The sequence below is a fragment of the Euprymna scolopes genome, chromosome 30 (assembly GCF_053919585.1).
Source record: "Euprymna scolopes isolate OS-2025 chromosome 30, ASM5391958v1, whole genome shotgun sequence".
In the NCBI taxonomy this organism is placed as follows: domain Eukaryota; kingdom Metazoa; phylum Mollusca; class Cephalopoda; order Sepiida; family Sepiolidae; genus Euprymna; species Euprymna scolopes.
In genome coordinates this window covers 78,242,226-78,262,855 of record NC_136511.1, presented here as the reverse complement: position 1 = coordinate 78,262,855, position 20,630 = coordinate 78,242,226, and the positions used below count along the sequence as shown (strand labels likewise).

At 32.7% G+C, this 20,630-nt stretch overlaps 1 long non-coding RNA gene across 1 annotated transcript in view; it reads left to right on the top strand.

Moving 5' to 3' along the window:
- Window positions 1-20,630, top strand: part of LOC145254852 (uncharacterized) — a 526,678-nt gene that overhangs the window by 484,012 nt on the left and 22,036 nt on the right. Inside the window, exon 2 of the long non-coding RNA XR_013863816.1 lies at window positions 464-535. This is a non-coding gene — a long non-coding RNA (uncharacterized LOC145254852). The remainder of the gene's footprint in view (window positions 1-463; window positions 536-20,630) is intronic.

Genomic DNA, 20,630 nt, shown 5'->3' with positions numbered 1-20,630 from the left:
TATACATATGCAAATAGTTATGAACAGTACATAGGGCCCAAGCAAACCCGAGCTGAACTGATATATATATATATATAGATAGATAGATAGATAGATAGATAGATAGATAGATAGTAATTTATGAAAAGTATACGTCGATAAATATTTTCGTAACTTACTATCTAGCTCTACTCACGTTGTGAGCACTTTTGAAGTAAATACTGAAAATTGATACAAAATATTATATCCCTTTTAAACCTTTTAGGTTGATACATGACTGTGTGTGTGTGTGTGTGTGTGTGTGTGTGTGTGTGTGTGTGTGTGTGTGTGTGCGTGCGTGATTTGCAATTTTACCTGTTCATATAAGACAACATTGTTGGATTTTAACCTTGTAATGATCCTACTCGAATATCAATTGAATCTAAGATATCTAGTTTATTGTTTCGTGTGTTTATTTATTTATTTTTATTTTTTTTTTTTTCAGTGGTCACATCCTCCTGTCTTACAGCTGGACCATCTCTTTCTTTTTCTTACCTTGGAAGGAACACGCTTCGAGGTGAGTGGGTTTTGTTTTATTAAATTTTCCATCATATATAAATATATATATATACATATATATATATATATATATAAATATATATATATAGAGAAAGAGAGAGACAGACAGACAGACAGACAGACAGACAGACAGATAGATAGACAGACAGACAGATAGAGACAGACAGACAGATAGAGACAGACAGAGATAATCCTCAGGCTTGACGATTCTTTACGGGAATAAAATGTGGAATATTATGTGTAGTTTAACTGCTACGTGTTCTCATAACTTACTACATTGCTCTGCTCACGTATTGACCACTGTTGAAGGAAATATTGAAAATATATCTCCTAACATTTTGTGTACCCACATAAAATAACAACAATAATCTTGATAAATTATATATATGTGTGTGTGTGTGTGTGTGTGTGTGTGTGTGTGTGTGTGTGTGTGTGTGTGTGTGTCTGTGTCTGTGTCTGTGTGTGTGTCTGTGTGTGTGTGCTCTGTTCTTATATTTAACATAAACAAAAAGTGAAAGATAATTGAAAAAATATATTTTACCAAAACAAAACTATACATATATATATACATATATATATAGAGAGAGAGAGATAAATAGATAGATGAATAGATAGATAGATAGATAGATAGATAGATAGATAGATATGTATATATGTATGTATGCATGTGCACATATATATGTATGTAAGTAAATATATATATATGTATATATATATACACATATATATATGTATACACACACACACACACATATATATATATATATATATATATATATATATATATATATATATATATATATATGAAAGCAAACAGTTAATAAAACATGTTAAAATACACTTTGAAAAAATTTAAAAACATATTTAATCTGAAAAGGAAACACTAGATAAATGGATAGTCCTTAATCCGCGGAGTTTCGAAGAAATACTTTCCTTCTCATCAGAGGGTAGGAATTAGCAAAATGCGGGATCGGATTTTGCATAGAAAAGTATTTGATGAAACAACAAGTGAGTCAAAGATCTTACTTGATAACAAAAAGTGAAGCAGAGGGAATATGAATTTATTTATATATATATATATATATATATATATATATATATATATATATATGTATATATATATATATATATATATATATATATATATATAATCGAATATTGCGGCATAGGATGGATTCACTTCGTGTATTTTAAATCTATTGTTTTTTGCTTTGTTTTGTTGTTTTTGCATGGGTTCCTATGAACACTTCAATTAGCAAATGTTTTCATTTTTAAGTTTCTGCGAACTTTACATATCTCCATTTCTTCTTATCAACATTTTACTTACCAAATCCGTTTTCATCCCAATAAAATATATTTCAACTGTTTTCTGAGGAACATATATTTGTATCTGATGAGTTGTTTGGTGGGCGCACGATATTCAACGGAACACGTGTAACACGTACTCCATAAAATATACGTCAATATATATATATATATATATATATATATATATATATATATATATATATATATATATATAATTGCTCCTCATAACAGCGTTGAACTTTATCTATCTAGATAAGTTTTACTTTGTTAAAGGTATATTCTTTGCTAACATTACTGGCAGGCCGCTAGTAAAATACGCCTAAATGTTACCATAGTCAATAAAAGTTACTTTTATGGTGGAGAAGTTCATAGGTTTGTATTTTTAAGTAGTTTTTAAAAAAAAATTTTTTTTTTAATTAACAAACCGGTTTAAAAAAAATCAAAATGGCAGCGACTTTGAAATGGAGAGCCCCGTTTTCAATTTGAAGGAGGGACACCTGAGCATTCTGTGTTAACAATTTAAGAGAGTTTCGTCGACGTAAGGAATATCTATAAACATATTTTAATGTTTTCCTTTATTTTGTGCTTGAGGAATATTCGATTATGGCATGTGTAGTTTATATAAAAATTCATTTAAGTAGTTATCGCCTCAAATTTAGTTTTAATTTTGGTTCGCTGAAATTATTTCAAGTAAAGAGCATTAAAAACTATTTCAAAGCAAAAAAAAAAACATGAACTGAACTTTTATTGACTATGGTAACATTTATTTCTTGTATATTTATTTTTTCGGGTAGTCGTTTGTTGGCTTTTCTGCTAAACACTCTTACTAAATAATATCGACAAAATATCGAAAAACAAAGAAACAAAAACAGTTTTGAAAAATAATGAAGCTTTACTTACTTTAGTAAAATAATCCGAAACAGCAAAATGGGATATTAAAAAAGTAAACACGTAATTACTTTAGTTTTTTTAAAGCAAAGAATTGATATAAATATGAATAAGAAGAAAATGTCGCTCTTTTCAAGCAGAACAGTTTCGTTTCAGTTTTACAGTATTGAACGGTGTAGTATTTCGCCGTCGGATTCAGGGTTGTACTATGGTAATGTAAAGATCACGCAGAAAGGGTTGTAATCAACTGAATCCCTTCTAGTACACTGACAAAAAAGCTTAAAGAGATATATAAATGAAAATAAAAAGGTTATATAAATGTTTTTAAAAAGACACGTAATGACGTGAGCAGGATTTTTTCATTCTTTTGACACGATAACAAGTAACGTTCTTATTTTTTTATTATTTATCTATTTATCTATTTTCGAAAGAGTGCCACGTGCAAGTGGAGAAGGAAAAAACAGAGTTATGCAAAATTTGTGTCGAGAATTGTCTAAAGTTCCGACTTTTTTTTTTGCTTTCACTTTAATAAGAACGTGAATTTATGAGGTGAATTTATTTGACACAATATGATTCAACTAAAAAAAATAAATAAAAGCTAACGTGAATTAAGATTAAAGTTAAGGTGTTATTGTGGACCCTCACCCCCTTTTAAAAAACCTTGTTAAACTTTGTGACATATTTACATTCTATGGAGGTCAGGCGCGAACAAACACCCTATAATTTTATTATACCATATTTCTTTGAACTGAAACATAATTATCAAAGTATACTTACGCAAATAGATATGAAAAGTCTTTGTTAAAGTTTGTGCCATATTTCCATGGAGTACAGGCGCGAACGCACACCCCAAAATTTTATTATACCATCCCTATTTAAGTTGAATCATACTTATCAAAGTATTCTTATGTACATCTATATCAAAAACCCTTGTAAACGTTTTTTTTCCATTTCAAGATCACATCTGCTTTCTCACTTGCTAATTACTACCTCATAAATTCCAATGAAATTCGATTCCAACACTATCCACATGCAATACCCGACAGATAAACACCTGCCCATCTAAGGCTCCTCAAGTTCAACATTCACTAAATTCAAAACCACACCCTTCATGAAAAAAAAACAAGCACCTGAAAAATTCCATTTAACCACACCAAACACTTACAAATAATTTTTCTACATACTTTAAATATTCAATATTCCCTTCAATCCATCTACTATAGAATTAATATTTAGCATATGCATGTATGCCACCCCCCCCCCCTTGAAATTTTTCCCCTCATGTTTTGTTAACAATATTCACCCGTAACATAAATATCGAACTTAAATTCAGATTAGATAACACTGATACTACTAAAAATGGGATTACATCTCGTACAACCTTAACCTAAAATAGAAAAACACAATTATGAACTGAAAACATATACTGCAAATATTAACTCCTTGTTCCCCCCCAAAAACCAATAGTTATATTTCCACTATAGTGAAACGTTTAACAAAAATCTTTGAAGTCGCTAACCTCAATCTTGATAAATCTTTTACAATCACTAAGTACGACCGAAATCTAAATGATAAATTATGCACGACGCTATATGAAATAGACGTTAAAAAAATAACTCCAAATGATACCTGTGTGCATCTATTCTAGGAAGTTAGGTAGCATATCAGTATTTGGATATGTTATTTCTTTTTGTTTTTGCGATACGTCTTGAATGAATTCAATTATCTACAAAAGTGCATTTTACCTAAATGGCTGAATCTAGCGAGATTCGAAATCGGGACCCCATAGTAAGAAGCTAAAACTCTTATCCCTCGTCCACCTCGCTGACTGTTCGGATATATCGCGATTTATGTATATGTTATTTGTTTTTGTTTTTGCAATACGTCTTGAATGAATTCAATTATTTACGAAAGTGAATTTTTATCTAAATGAGAGTTGGCAATAATTTTCCCTTTAACCAATTTGGTACCCCCACATGGGTAGCGGCATATATATTATTTTTAAAATATAATTATCCACTGACACGTGTTTCGTCGTCTACGATTCATCAGAATGGCTGAATCTAGCGAGATTCGAAATTTTTACGTGTACAAGATCCGTAGGCATTACTATTCACAAATAATTAATATAACCTCCAGTAAAGTAATATTATTGGTAGTTAGTATCATATAACTTAGAAGAATTCTCAATCACCCTCCATTTTTAAATAATTATTATCGCTGTTATAACAAATGACTGCATTTGATCATTATAGGTTTAGTGATGATATACATTCTGAAATTACTATTATTAAGAAACGTTTAAGACTAGAAATAGCAAGTTTATAAATATACTGATAAATAAACAAACATAAAACTAACAAATGGAATTGTAATAAACATTAGAGGTGATCTAGAAACAGGTTTTGGTAAAGCGAGAGAAAACAAACTACCATTATTAAACAGATTATGGCCCCTCTCCCCCCTTCTCTCTTTCTTCTCTCTTCCCCCTCTTCCTTATTTTTTCTTTCTTTCCTTCTCCTCCATCTCCCTCTCCTGCCTCTTCTCCCATCGTCCTTTATGTATTTCCCTCTTTTCCTTTCTTTCTTACATCTCCTACTCCACCTTAACCGATCCCTAGGAGTCTAAGATATGGTCAATATATCTGAGTGAATCTTAAGCTTTTCGCACAAAAACATAAAAATACTAAGAGAAAAAATAATTGATGAAAAAAGGATTCAAAATCCACTAGCTCATATAGGTTTTAGACTGGCAGCGAGTAGCAGGCAGACGGAGCAAACACTTATTGAAGATAACATCTATATCCGCTTTGGCCCCAAAACTTAACTTCTCAACCCCAACCCTACCTACTCCGTTCCGTAACCCCAACATAAAATAAATAAATAAATAAATAAAAAATAAATAAATAAATAAATAAATAATAAATAAATAAATCCCTGACCCATTTTTACTAAAAACCTTCTTTGCTCAAAGTTGATTTTCGTTTTTCATTAAGAATTTCGCTTTTTATTATAAGCGTTGTTGCCGTAAAGGGTCTCTAGTTACTAAATACAAGAAGACCAAATCATGCTCATCGTTGTGTAGCAACACATTACTGCTCAGGTAAAGACAAATTGAAAGTGTAACTTGCTCTACTTCGGTATTGAGCACTCTTGTATTCACCTCGGTATATTTCACTGGTTACCTTACCCCTGAAAAATAGCAACCTCAAATTATATATATATATATATATATATATATATATATATATATATATATATATATATATATATATTCTTGTGTTTTATTATCTTTCTTTTCATCTTCTCCAATCTCCGAATAGTTTTCTTTGTGTTTTTTTTTTTTTTCAAAATTATATAAGTTGGATCCATAGCGAGCGCTTTGGACAGATATACCTCTATCATCCTCAGGCATGTTGTAGAAATTATGTTTGTTTTTTTCCTTTTTCCTAATTATATATATATATATATATATATATATATATATATATATATATATATTATGGTCACGTAGTGGTTTATTATGAATTAGGTGGGCGAACTTTTTTATATTGTGTTATATATAGAGTATATTAATTTATTGTATATATACATATGTACATAGTAAAAATTTAAAATCTGCTATCCTAAGCATTTTCAAATATTTTGACCATATTCGTAATTGATATTATTGATCTGCGTTTTTTTTGTGGGTTTTTTGTTTGTTTTTGTTTTTGCTTTTGTTTTTGTTTTAATATACAATGCTTCGAGTATCTTTAGTTCATTAACATTTTTCCCGCCTTTCAAAACCTTAGTGTTTTCTACCATGATTTTTCGGAATTCCGAATGATGGCAGCCATGTTTTCCCAAATGTTGCGATATCAAACCAGTCAGAGAGGTGGAGAGTCAATCCTCGCGACAATGCGTTTGTAGTATAACCTATGTAGTTAGTATTATTAGAGATACATTCTCCTAATGGACAGTTAAATTGGTAAACTACATTGGGGTTTTATCTAACAAAATATTTGTCTACGAAATGTTTTTAATTACGAGATTAGTTGTCTGCAGTTTTTTTTATAATACATGATAAATTTTATTTTTTTTATTTTTTATAATAGATAATATTTTTATGTTTTGTTATCATTGGGAATCACGTATCGACGGGTTATATTTTTTAGAATACTTTCATCAGTTTTGGAGTTCTTGTCTAGCTGATTACGATAATTTATATTTGAATGGTTTGAGAGTTTTCTTGTTGGTTATTACTAGTTTCATTCAAGTTGCTGGTCGCTAATTTTATTTGTTTATCTACAAGAGAGTTTAGGAACTTGTTGCTGACTAAAACTTGGTTTATATTTTTGTATTCATTAAAGAATATCTTTTTGTTTGAGGAAATCACATTCGCACGATGTATAAGATTCTTTATTATATTTGTTTTATAACGATATCAACATTCACTTTTAAAATTTTAAATACAGGAATAAGCGGATGTAAATTTTTTAAAAACGGAGGTGATAAATTCGTCGCTACTAAAGGCTATGAGAAAGTCTAAAAACGAGACTTTATTATCGACACTTAGTTCGTATGTGAAGTTAAGGATGGAATTCCTCTGAAATGTACTCTTTAAATATTCTATTTCTTCTATGTTATCGGCAAGAATCAATATATCATCCACGTATCGAACATAAATAGAAGGCTTCGTTATTAAATCAAGCACCTTATTCTCCAGGTTGGCCATATAAAAGTTACTGAATGTTGGTCCCAATGGGGAACCCATAGCTACGCCATCCACCTGTGTATATATTAGATGATCATAAAATGGAACTTTAGTTGTGCACGTTATTAATAACTTTTTTAAAATTGTTGGGTTCATTTTCAGTGGAGGAAGGGTTTGGATTATTATATATGTTGGCGATGATAATGTCAATTGTTTCATTTACTGATATATATTCATATATATACGTACAGATATACCACTTTTTGGCAATTTTATAAGTACCAAATCTCAGCGAATATTGGTCAAAATTTAACAAATAAAGGCTCGTTAGAAAGCTAATGACCTGAATTGTGTAGTGAGCTATATACCATTTGCACTTAAGGTCGCACATTAAGGGGATCAGCCATCATCCAGAGCCTATTTTGAGCACTTTTACAGTTATAAAATATTTCAATCAGTCATTTGTTTTCATAGTTTTGCATATGAATTAAAATATATCTGATATTTCCCCAAAATCTCTGGAACATTTCAATATTCAATTTGGCTACCAATATAGATATACCCATATATTTCTCCCAAACCCCTGGTTTTTATGGAGGGGATACTAAAACTTGCTGCTATGGTTTCAAATGAACTGAAATTCCAAATATTTCTCATATGTTATATCTCCCCTGTTTGGTTTTCATACATAAAATAAATTTCACAGCGTATAAAAATTATTTGATTCATAATCGTATCCTATTTCCAAAAGAGAGGAGATATAAAATATGATAAATATTTGAAATCAAGTTTCTCCTTGCTGTTATTTCGGGTCATTTGAGACGATAGCAGCAAGTTTTAGTCTCCTCTCCATCAAAGCCAGGGGTTTGGGAGAAATATATGGGTATATCTATATTGGTAGCCAAATTGAATATTGAAATGTTCTTATCTTTATTTCTATGGGACGGAAGTACCATAAATATTTCCAAGATTTTTGAAGATTCTAATACTATTCTATGGTTAAAATTTTATGACAATTGGTAGAAAAAGAACCTATATTTTCAAACCAATAAAATATGCCCAACTTTGCCTACATTTGTATGTATAGTGTCCTGAAAGCCAACTTCAGTTGTTGCTGCTTTGGTTGTCTCCCCTGTTGCCTTGCCAGGCCACTAGTATAATTTACTCTAGACTAGTTTAGCAACTCACCTTCTCCTTAAATATAACTTTTTCTTTTCTTGTCTTTCCAGTTAACTAACTATTAACTCACACATTGTATGAACGAACGCATTGTCCTCTTCTCCGTTGCACTTAAACAGACAATAATAAATTAATGCTAAATATAGTTTTTTTATTCACCATTTTGCTGAAAACATGACCACATACACACACACGCCCACGCACACACTCACACACATACACACACACTCACACACACACACATGTGTATGTGCATGTATAAAATACATTCACGTGATCTTCATTCACGTTATCTTCAGCTTTAAAGTATTTTATTTCCCTTATCTTTCTTTTTTCTTTTTCAATATGAACATGTAAAGGAAAAAAAAAGACTTTTCGTCCGAGGAGATCTTCATTATTAATAACTACAGATCGAAACATTGCCATGCCAGTGTAACGAAGTTTGTACATGTCTGTCTGGATAAAAATCGCAACACACACACACACACACACACACACACACACACACATATATATATATATATATATATATATATGTACTTATGTTTGCACGTATGTATATATAAATAGCGATGTGTATGTACTCATACGCATCTACGTGCATATGAGTATATGTGTATACGTACATATGCAAATGTGTGTATGTTTGTATGTGCGTATGCATTTGCACACACACACACACACATATATATATATATGTGTGTGTGTGTGTGTGCAAATGCATACGCACATACAAACATACACACATTTGCATAGCGTATATGTGTACGTATACACATATACTCATATGCACGTAGATGCGTATGAGTACATACACATCGCTATGTGTGTGTGTGTGTGTGTGTGTGCAAATGCATACGCACATACAAACATACACACATTTGCATATGTACGTATACACATATACTCATATGCACGTAGATGCGTATGAGTACATACACATCGCTATTTATATATACATACGTGCAAACATAAGTATATATATATATATATATATATATATATATATATATATATATACATTAGCGGCCAAAAATCTGGGACCGTTTAGGTTTTTTTTCAATTTCTCCAGAATATTCGGGGCGCGGGGGGGCGGGGGTTATTACAACTAAACTTACGCACATTAGCATACCTTTTATGTATTAATTATACTTCATTATAAAGGATAGAAAAAGTTATGAGCATTTCAAATTTTTTTTAATTAATGTGGCAAAAAACGTGAGACAAAGAAAATAAATTTAAAAATAATAACATTGAAACATAAAAATACCAAAATTGGTGGACATACATTTTACATCTAGTGAACAAGCCTTTATTTTCTGTAACTGTAGCGCACCTTCTACTGCAAAATTTAATGAGATGACGACATTCATCACGCGAAACTTCTTTAAGTTTTAGCCACAAATCTTCAGTATTGATAGAGTTTCTTGCACTCACACGGTTCCCCAAAGTAGACAATAGGTTTTCAATGGGGTTTAGGAGGACAATCCAAAGCATCCACATTTTGCACGTTCAAAAATTCCATTACATGTTTAGCCTTGTGGCGGGGGGGGGGTGCGTTCTCAGGCATGAAAATAGGTTTTTCACAGTCAGAATTTCGAAGTATTGGGATGACATGATCTCTCAACAAGTTCTTGTATATTGTTCCATTAACTCTGGTGTTTAGACGGACCAGATCAGTCGTTCCTTCCCAAGAAATCATTCCAAAAACCCTTACGCTACCCCACCAACCTTAACAGTTTTCTTCGTGCATTTTTTTATTAAATATTTCGCCAGCAAACCTCCTTATAAATTTCTTCCTGTCAGATCCATATACATTAAACTTACTTTCATCAGAAAAGAATACATTTCGCCACTGATCATCTCTCCACAACGCATGCTCTTGAGCAAAGCTTAATCTGAGTTTCTGTTCTTCTTGTTTATCAACGGTTTCTTAGCTGGTGATCTCGCAAACAGACCAATTTCATTCAGACGTCTTCATACTGTTTTAGAAACGATTTGATGTCATGATAGGCATTTAGTTCACGAGAAATGCTGGCAGTTGTCTGAAACTTATCGTTCAGTGCCATCTTCTTAATCAATCGATCTTGTCTACGAGAAGTTATTCGAGGTCTGCGATTTTTCTTCGGTGGTAGAATTTTTCAGGATACTTGAAATCCTTTATAACTCTCTCAGCGGTACTTTTCGACAGCTATCTTCCCTATTGAATGGTTTTCCCCATGAAGTTTAATAATTGTTTTTTTGACGGAAGCATCAATTTTAGGTGTCATAATGATGGTGGAACCGGCTGCAATGACTACAAAGCGATGTAATCGACTTGTTCGTCATTTTCGTACTTAGAAAAGTGGAAAAACTGATTACACAGCCCACATTAAATTATTTTCTTTGCTTTGTCTCATGGTCTTGGCCCCTTTAATTATAAAAAAAAATTGAAATGCTCATAACTTCTTTCTATCCTTTATAATAAAGTGTAATTAATGCAGTATATCAACATAAGAGATATGTTAAATGTGTGTAAGTTTAGTTGTAATTCCCCCCAAATGTTCTGGAGAAATTGAAAAAAAAACTAAACTGTCTCAGATTTTTGGCCGCTAGTATATTTATATTTTTTTTATTTATTTTTATATTTGATTATTATTGTTATTTATCTAATTTATATTAAACTAGTATGCTGCGCGACGTTGCCCGGTCGTAAAATACGCTTAAATATGATATTTTAATCTATGCAGATTTGGTATTTATTATTTTAGCGTAAACCATCAATTAATTATTATATTGTACCCAATATATGTAATAATGATTTCAAAATGTTTTTAAAACTGACTTCGGTGCCATCAGATGGAATCGAAACCAAAACATTCAGCGCTCCAGCCTTAGTCGTTTTTTAGTGTTTCAGTCTTCGTTTCTACCATCTGAGCTATCGCCAGATAAAGTAAAGCTAAAAATTAAGCGACTTCAAGCTAAAAATGTGTACGTACGTATGTTCTAAAGTTAGTTGATTTACTCATGCCAAGATCAACTGTTTGTTACTTTTTTTCAATTTTGACCCGTTAGCAGCAATTTTCAAAGGCTAAAAACCAAATCGAAAGTGTTCCATGGGTCTAAACACCCTATATATCAATTTTCAAGTCTTTACACTATATATTATGTGGAGAGTTTTAGGTAGAGACGTTTTGCACACACACACACACACACACACAGACAAGGTCACTTATATATATATATATATATATATATATATATATATATATATATATATATATATATATATATACATATGTGTGTCCGTGTGCTAGAACGTTTTCATCATAAATTCTACGCAAGTATGCACAATGTAGAAACTATGCATAAAAGATTTTAATGCAATAATGAAATGAAACCGATCATCTAATAAGAAACCATAAAAATAATCCCCTGTCAATCTTTATTAGAGTTGCCTCCACCTTGTCAACCAATTTTTTTCACACATACGAAACCACAGCTATATAAAACAGAGATTAACTCCAAGAATACGAGCATATCTACGGGGCCAGTAACTTTTCTCCTTTCTTTACCAAACAACAACCAACATGCCTGACGACGGTCGAAGGCCAAACCGACCGAAACGTTGCAAAAATAACACTCAAGATGAGAACAATAGTCCGATCAATACAAGTAATATAAACAATCAGCCCTCATCTAAAAAATTCAAAACTTTAAATGATTTTAGTATAAATGAAATTAATAAAACTCTGTGTAATTATTAGATAGATATAGCAGAGTGAGTGTGTTGGTAAGAATAGAAAATTGTTCCTATTTTTTTAGGACTGCGTTTAGTTATACAATCCGAGTTGATCTTTGTAGATGTAATATATTAATGTATACTTATCAGTGCGAGTGTGTCCATGTGTGTGTGTGTGTGTGTCCATGTGTGTGTAAGTGGTTGTGAGTGTGTCCATGGTGTGTGTGTCCATTGTGTGTGTGTGTGTATGTGTGTGTGTGTGTGTGCGTTACTGTGAATGATCTTCCATGTAATTTGCGTGCGTAAATAATATTAAATATTCGATTACAATTGCGTGGATTTGGGCGGTGGCTTACGTTAATTTACGTTCTTCTATTTCTTCGTGACTGTGAATGGCTAGATACAACTTGCTTTTTTACGTGTGTAGCTATAGTGGTGATTAATGTATGCGTTTATTTACAGGTGTGTCATGACTTGTATGTATGGGCATATATTCTGTTTATGCGTGTATGCGACTGACGCTTTTAGATTTCTTTTTAATATGCCAATATTCTAAAAGTGGCTTCACTTAAATCGATGTTACGAAAATAAAATTTGAAATGATTATGCCTCATCTCTCCACCACCATCCGTGCAGTCATAGCCTTCGGAAGAGTGACTGCGTCGATTTCGGCTCCTAATTGCAAAACTTCTGACTTTTTTTTTTTATTATTATTTTTTTTTTTTTAATTATTATTATTATTATTATTATTATTATTATTATTATTATTATTATTGTTGTTGTTGTTAATAATAATAATGTTATTATTATTATACTTATCACTATTATTATGATAATTATTATTATTATTATTATTGTTGTTGTTGTTAATAATAATAATGTTATTATTATACTTATCATTATTATTATGATAATTATTATTATTATTGTTATTGTTGTTATTATTATTATTATTAGTAGTAGTAGTAGTAGTAGTAGTAGTAGTAGTAGTAGTAGTAGAGTATTATTATTATTATTATTATTATTATTATTATTATTATTATTAGGAGTGGTCACACAGGCCATTATCAAATATTTATCTTTGAAAACAACTTGTGGTATTCTCTGGCGTTGGAGTGCCAAAGAGTCCCCCCAGATTTCCAGTACTTTCCACCTCTTTCGATAAACTTTGCAGTTGAATTTGCGTTATCGCAACCATTGATTTCTTACCATTAATTTCTCGTTTGCAGCGACCATTGGTCTTCACTGGAATTGAGGTGGCAATAAATTTCCTCAAAGGTCCAAATTGAACTTATCCATGGAGGCCTGATTAGTGCTTTATCTCCTCGGTCTTTCCATCCTCTTTGACCCTCCTCACTTATTTGATGTGGCGCCAGTTTACACGAAAAAATAAAAGAGGGGTAGAAGACAGGGGTGCAGATAAAGTAAATTATAATACAGTTTCAGTTTCATTCCATGTGACGTCCCTTTGTGTTTTACCTCTCTAGCAGTTTCTGTATGTGAAGCTTTTGTCTGTTGCTCATGTATGTTAGTCTCTGCATTCAAAGATTTTCCTTTATATTTTAGCCGTTTTCATTATTATTATCCGTTGTATCTTCTCAGCCATCGATCTTATTCTGATCTCTCCCATTCTTTTTCAAAGATTTTCGGTATTGTTCCTAGTGCTCTTACTGTTAGTGGTGTTATCCTGACTTTCTTCATTTTCCATATTCCTTTGAGCTCTCTGACCAGTTCTGTGTACTTGCGCCGCTTCTCCGTCTTCGTGATCTTCAATCTGTGGGCTGCTGGGACGGCAAAATCCACAATCTGGCAGGAATTCTCCTTCGTGTTAACAATTATGACATTCGGTCTTCTTGCTTGAACGGGTTTATCCGTGTGTATATCTATGTCCCATAGGATTTTGTGACTTTCATTTTCAAGTACGGTTGCCGATTTGTGTTTGTACCATTTGTTAAGGTGTTCAATATGCAGTTGTTTGCATAATTCCCAACGTAATGCCTTCCTCACTTGATCATGTCTATTTTTATATTCTTTTTGTGCTAGTCTGCTGCATTCGCTTATCATGTGGTTTATTGTTTCGTCTCTTTGTCCATAGAGTTTGCATTTGCTGTTTTATTGTGTTTTGTCGATCCTTGCTTTGATGTGGTTGGTTCTAATTTCGTTATCTTGTGCGGCTGTTATTAGAGATTCAGTTTCTTTGTTTAGGTTTCATCTTTGTAGTCATGTCCAAGTGTTTTCGTTAGTCTCATCTTTTGTCACCCGTATGAATCGTCCGTGTAACTGTTTCTCTTCCCATTGTTCTTTTCTTGTCTTATCCCTTACCTCTTATTTTTCTCTCTTGTTTGTTTTCTCGGTGTCTCTTGCTGCTGTAATTATTCTTTTAATGTTCTGTATTTTCCTAATTCTTTGTGTGTGTGTGTGTGTGTGTGTGTGTGTGTGTGTGTGTGTGTGTGTGTGTGTGTGTGTGTGTGTGTGGGTGTTACTTACAAAGTCTTCTATACAAACTAGCCCTCTTCCTCATTCTTTCATTTGCACATAAAGTCAGTCAGTATCATTCTTTGGGTGTAGTGCATTGTACATAGTTATGAGTTTCCTGATCTTCTGGTCGAGATGCCTCAGTTCTTTGGTTTAGCCTTTAAATGGTCCAGAGTATCTTACTAATGACACTGCCCATGTGTTTATACCTTTACTTAGGTTTCTACTTTAAAGTTTCGTTTCTTTGAGTTTTCTTGTTCTTCTGAGGTATTCCTTTCCATTTTTTGTCTTTCATTTCTGTTGCTTTGATCGTGTCTGCTTCCAGAACTCCTAAATATTTGCCCTTATCTCCGGTTGGTTGGGTAGTTTTATACCTTACGTTACTTTCAGTTTTTCCCTTCTCATGATCAGCAGTGCACACTTTACTAAAGCGAATTTTATTCGGATATCCTGGCTAAAGATTGTATTTATTAGCGTCTCTAGTTTCTTCTCGGTTTTTACAAAAAGTTTCGGGTAATCCATGTACATTATGGGGTTCATTCTTTTATCTGTATTAGTGAACTTGTATCAGGTGTAAGGAACATCCTATATATAGAACAACTGTAGTTTACGTACACAGAAAAACTGTAATTTACGTAAATTGACCAAATGTAATTTACGTACATTGACTAACTTTAATTTACGTACATTTTACAACTTTAATTTTCGTAGATTGACCAACTGAAATTTACTTACGTTGGCCAACTGTTATTTACGTACATTGAACACTTATAATTTACGCATATTGACTAACTTTAATTGACGTACATTGAACAAATTTAATTTACGTAGATTGACAAACTTTTATTTACGCACGTTGAACAATTGTAATTTACGTCAGCTGAGCAACTGATATTTACGTACATTGACCAACTTTAATTTACGTACATTGACCAACTTTAATTTGAGTACATTGACCAACTTTAATTTAAGTACATTGACCAACTTTAATTTAAGTACATTGACCAACTTTAATTTAAGTACATTGACCAACTTTAATTTAAGTACATTGACCAACTTTAATTAAAGTACATTGACCAACTTTAATGTACATACATTGACCAACTTTAATTTAAGTACATTGACCAACTTAAATGTACGTACATTGACCAACTTTAATTTAAGTACATTGACCAACTTTAATTTAAGTACATTGACCAACTTTAATGTACGTACATTGACCAACTTTAATTTAAGTACATTGACCAACTTTAATTTAAGTACATTGACCAACTTTAATTTAAGTACATTGACCAACTTTAATTTAAGTACATTGACCAACTTTAATGTACGTACATTGACCAACTTTAATTTAAGTACATTGACCAACTTTAATTTAAGTACATTGACCAACTTTAATGTACGTACATTGACCAACTTTAATTTACGTACATTGACCAACTTTAATTTAAGTACATTGGCCAACTTTAATGTACGTACATTGACCAACTTTAATTTAAGTACATTGACCAACTTTAATGTACGTACATTGACCAACTTTAATTTAAGTACATTGACCAACTTTAATTTAAGTACATTGACCAACTTTAATTTAAGTACATTGACCAACTTTGATGTATGTACATTGACCAACTTTAATGTACGTACATTGACCAACTTTAATTTAAGTACATTGACCAACTTTAATTTACGTACATTGACCAACTTTAATTTAAGTACATTGACCAACTTTAATGTACGTACATAGACCAACTTTAATTTAAGTACATTGACCAACTTTAATTTAAGTACATTGACCAACTTTAATTTACGTACATTGACCAACTTTAATTTAAGTACATTGACCAACTTTAATTTAAGTACATTGGCCAACTTTAATTTTAGTACATTGACCAACTTTAATTTAAGTACATTGACCAACTTTAATGTACGTACATTGACCAACTTTAATTTAAGTACATTGACCAACTTTAATTTAAGTACATTGACCAACTTTAATTTAAGTACATTGACCAACTTTAATGTACGTACATTGACCAAATTTAATTTAAGTACATTGACCAACTTTACTTTAAGTACATTGACCAACTTTAATTTACGTACATTGACCAACTTTAATTTAAGTACATTGACCAACTTTAATTTAAGTACATTGACCAACTTTAATTTAAGTACATTGACCAACTTTAATGTACGTACATTGAACAACTGTTATTTACGGGCATTGGACAACTTAGTGAACTTGTATCAGGTTTGACATTTTCTTAGTATATTAGTAATGATGAACAGTAATGGTGATAGTGAATCATCTGGGAAGATACTTCTTTGTATTTTAATCTCTGTTATGTATTGTCCATCAGCTGTCAGTTCAAGTTTCCGTGTTCTCATTGCATTTTCTATTAATTTGATAATCTTGCATCGTATTTTGTATATTCTCAGGCACTCTGTTATCTATGTTTGTGGGATCCTGTCATACGCTTTTTTATAGTTGATCCATGCCATGACAATATTTTTCTATACGTTTTACCTCCTTCAGGTTCCTCTGGTCTATGTATAATAGGTCATGTGTTCCTTTATTTTCTTTCTGGCATACTTACTCTTCCTCGGGGATTAGTCTGCGATTATGAAGGGAATTATAAATTTCTTCCATCAGTTATGCTGTTAATATTTTCCAGGTTGTAGGTAAACATGTTATAGGCCTATAGTTGCAGGGGATGTTTCCTTTTTCTAAGTCTTTTTGCACCAGTGTAGTGTTTACGGTTGGTCATCTATTCTGGCACGTTTGCTTCGTATATACATTTATCAGGTTCTGAATTTGTTTTTCATGTAGTGTTATGAATTTCTTTAACCAATATACATGTATTTCCTCATGACCTGATGCTCTCCAGTTTGCCATTTTTCGTTGGGTGATTTTGAGGGTTTCTTTGCTGATTTCATTCTCTGTCTCTTCTTCGATTTGTTGAGACTTTTCTTTCATGTATTTCAGCCATTCAGCATTTCTATTATGATCCTGTCGTTCTTCGTATATCTTGCTAGCGTTTTATTTCTGTCGGGTTCGGTTGTTTTGTTTTTGTTTTTCCATCCATTTACATTTTGGTGAAATTGGCCATTATGGTTTTCAAAGTTCCTATTTTGCTTGCACTGTTCAGATTTGTATCTATATCGTCTTAATCTTCCTTTTTTGCTGCAATTTTTTGCTTCAATTCTTCCTGTTTCATGTTAAGCCTCTCCCTGTTAGTCACATTTCTACTTTTCGATCCTCTTCTAGTCGTTTTCATCTTCTTTATCGTTTTGATTTCTTTTGTGAATTTTTTGGTTTAGGTTTCCAGCCTTACTTCCCATTTTATCGATCCATTTTCTTACCCTGGCCTTTTTTACTTTGAACTTCATACTTACTGTTTTGGCACCTACGTAAAATAAGTTGTTTAACTCCATAAATGTATCTGTTGGGATGTATGGTAGGAGCTTGTTCGCCTTCTCTGTTTCTGCTTTTAATTTTTTCCACTCTTGGTTCTCTTAGAGATCGGAGTTTTGTTTTTCCTTCCTTCATAAGTTGTATGATTTTTTCTACTTCTGCTGCTTTAATCTCGTTTAGTTCCATCGTTTCATAGATCCTGTTTAATGTGTTTACGTTTTACTGGTCATCTACATGTGGATTTTACATGTGTGAGGATCGTATCCGTGTCTTTTCCATTATTTATCCTTTGTTGTATTTCTAGTAGGTCTAGATTTGAAATCCACCCTCTCTTGAGAATAAGTCGTGCTTGATCAGCAATTCTTTGTCCAGTTGTATGGTATTCAATGAGCATGTCCCACAGCTGTTTCATCCGTTCCAATAACTGTGTTCTTTGGGGTGGCTTCTGTAAACGCATTCCATTACAATAATATTCTCTTGTTGTCGATCCCTTCTTTTGGATTTTTGGTTTTTGATGGTTTTTTTGACTGCTCTGTATTCCGTTGGTATTATTTTGGAGCCTGAAATTAGAGGGGAAACTTATCTGCTCCGTATCTATGATATTATTGTTGCTGAAATTACAAAAAGGCCAATATTTGCAGGATGACAACTAAGCCCCCCCCCCATGTGAGGGAGTACTTGCCGATCATGACAGATCTTTCTTCTACGTCCCACGTTGCTTATTATTAAGAGGTTGCATTTTTCATATTGTGGTGCTTGTGGCAACACCAAGCCCAGGGTTGTTTTACCTGTGATTCTGTCTAGATGTGCGGCAAAGTGCACTATCGCAAAATACGTAAAAGACATGAGCAAACGTAGACAATACACGCACAAAAAATTACTAAGTATATGTACTTAGAATAAGTTGTAATACTCACCAGTGTAGCAAGCGTCCGCGTATTTGTGCATTGTGTGGATGTGCGTCTGAGCGGTGGCGTGACAGAAGGAGGGGTGGAATTGCCGCAGGGAAGTGTTGGTTGGGAGAAGAGAAAAAAAGATGGCGCCTGGTGTTTTATATACTGTGGTCTCGCGAGATCGCGAGATCACGAGAAAACAGAGGGCACACATGCAGGGTGAAAAACTGCATAAAAAGCAAGCTTGAGTGAGAGGAAGGGACAGTGTCGTTTACAGTCACGAGGTTATTGCGTTACTATTGTGATCGTTGGTGACAATTGAAGTTGGATTACTAAGTATATGTACTTAGAATAAGTCCTCATAAAGACTTTTAGTGTTGGAAGATACGTCCCATCAAGGTATTATTTCTAACCTTTAAGAACACAGACGTACTTTCCATCGCGACCTCTTCCAGACATTACATCTAGAAAACTGAACTACTCCACCTTCATCGAAGGTAAGATCATTAGAGCCGGCACATGGCTTGATGTTAACGAGCTATTTACTGTGTATGGAGCAGGGGTAAGGATCAGAATTCATTTTCACCCTGCTTTGAGTTATGAGTATTGCTAATATGTGTTGTTAATAATGTCTTAGAGAAACAAATATAATAATAATAATAATAATATTAATTATTATTATTATTATTATTATTATTATTATTATTATTATTATTATTATTATTATTACTACTACTACTATTATTGGGTCACAATGGGTTTTCACACAGGTCATCAAAAATCCTTCCTTAAAAACAACCTGTGGTGTTCCCTAGAAACTGAGTGACAATAAGTCTCTCCAAATTTCAAGTACTCTCCACCTCTTTCGATAGCATTTGCAACTGAACTCGCGTTATCGCAACAGCCGCTTTCCATTGATTTCTCGCTGGCAGCAGCCATTGTTCTTCGCTGGAATTTGAGTGGTAGTAAGCCTCCTCAAAGTCCCAGTTCTCTTCGCACTTGTTCAGTGGAGGTCTGGTCAGTGCTCTCTCTTCGGTCTTTCTATCTTCCTTGACCTTACTTGACTATTTGGCCTCACTATTTTGGAGTCAGGCGATGATGGGGTAATGGGGGAATGAGGGAGGAAATGGAGAACTTATGAATATGCAGCTTTAATGTTCTTGGTTCCATGTCATGCTTCTTCGTGTTTTGCCTCTGCAGCAGTTTACGCACATGTGGCTCATGTGTGTTAGTCTCCACATTCAAAGCTTTTCCTTAATATTTCAGTTGTTTTCATTATTGTTATTCGCTGTCACTTTCCAGTCATTCCAATTTCTCCCATTCTTTTTTCAAAGTTTTTCAGGATTATTCCGAGTGCTCCTACTATTATATTTTTATTTTCTTTATAATTCATACTCCTTTCAGCTCTCTGGCTAGCTCTGTGTATTTGCTCCGTTTCTCCTTTTCTTTGATATTCACCCTGTGGTCAGCTGGAACAGCAAAGTCTACGATTTGACGGGACTTTTCTTTCTTGTTAATT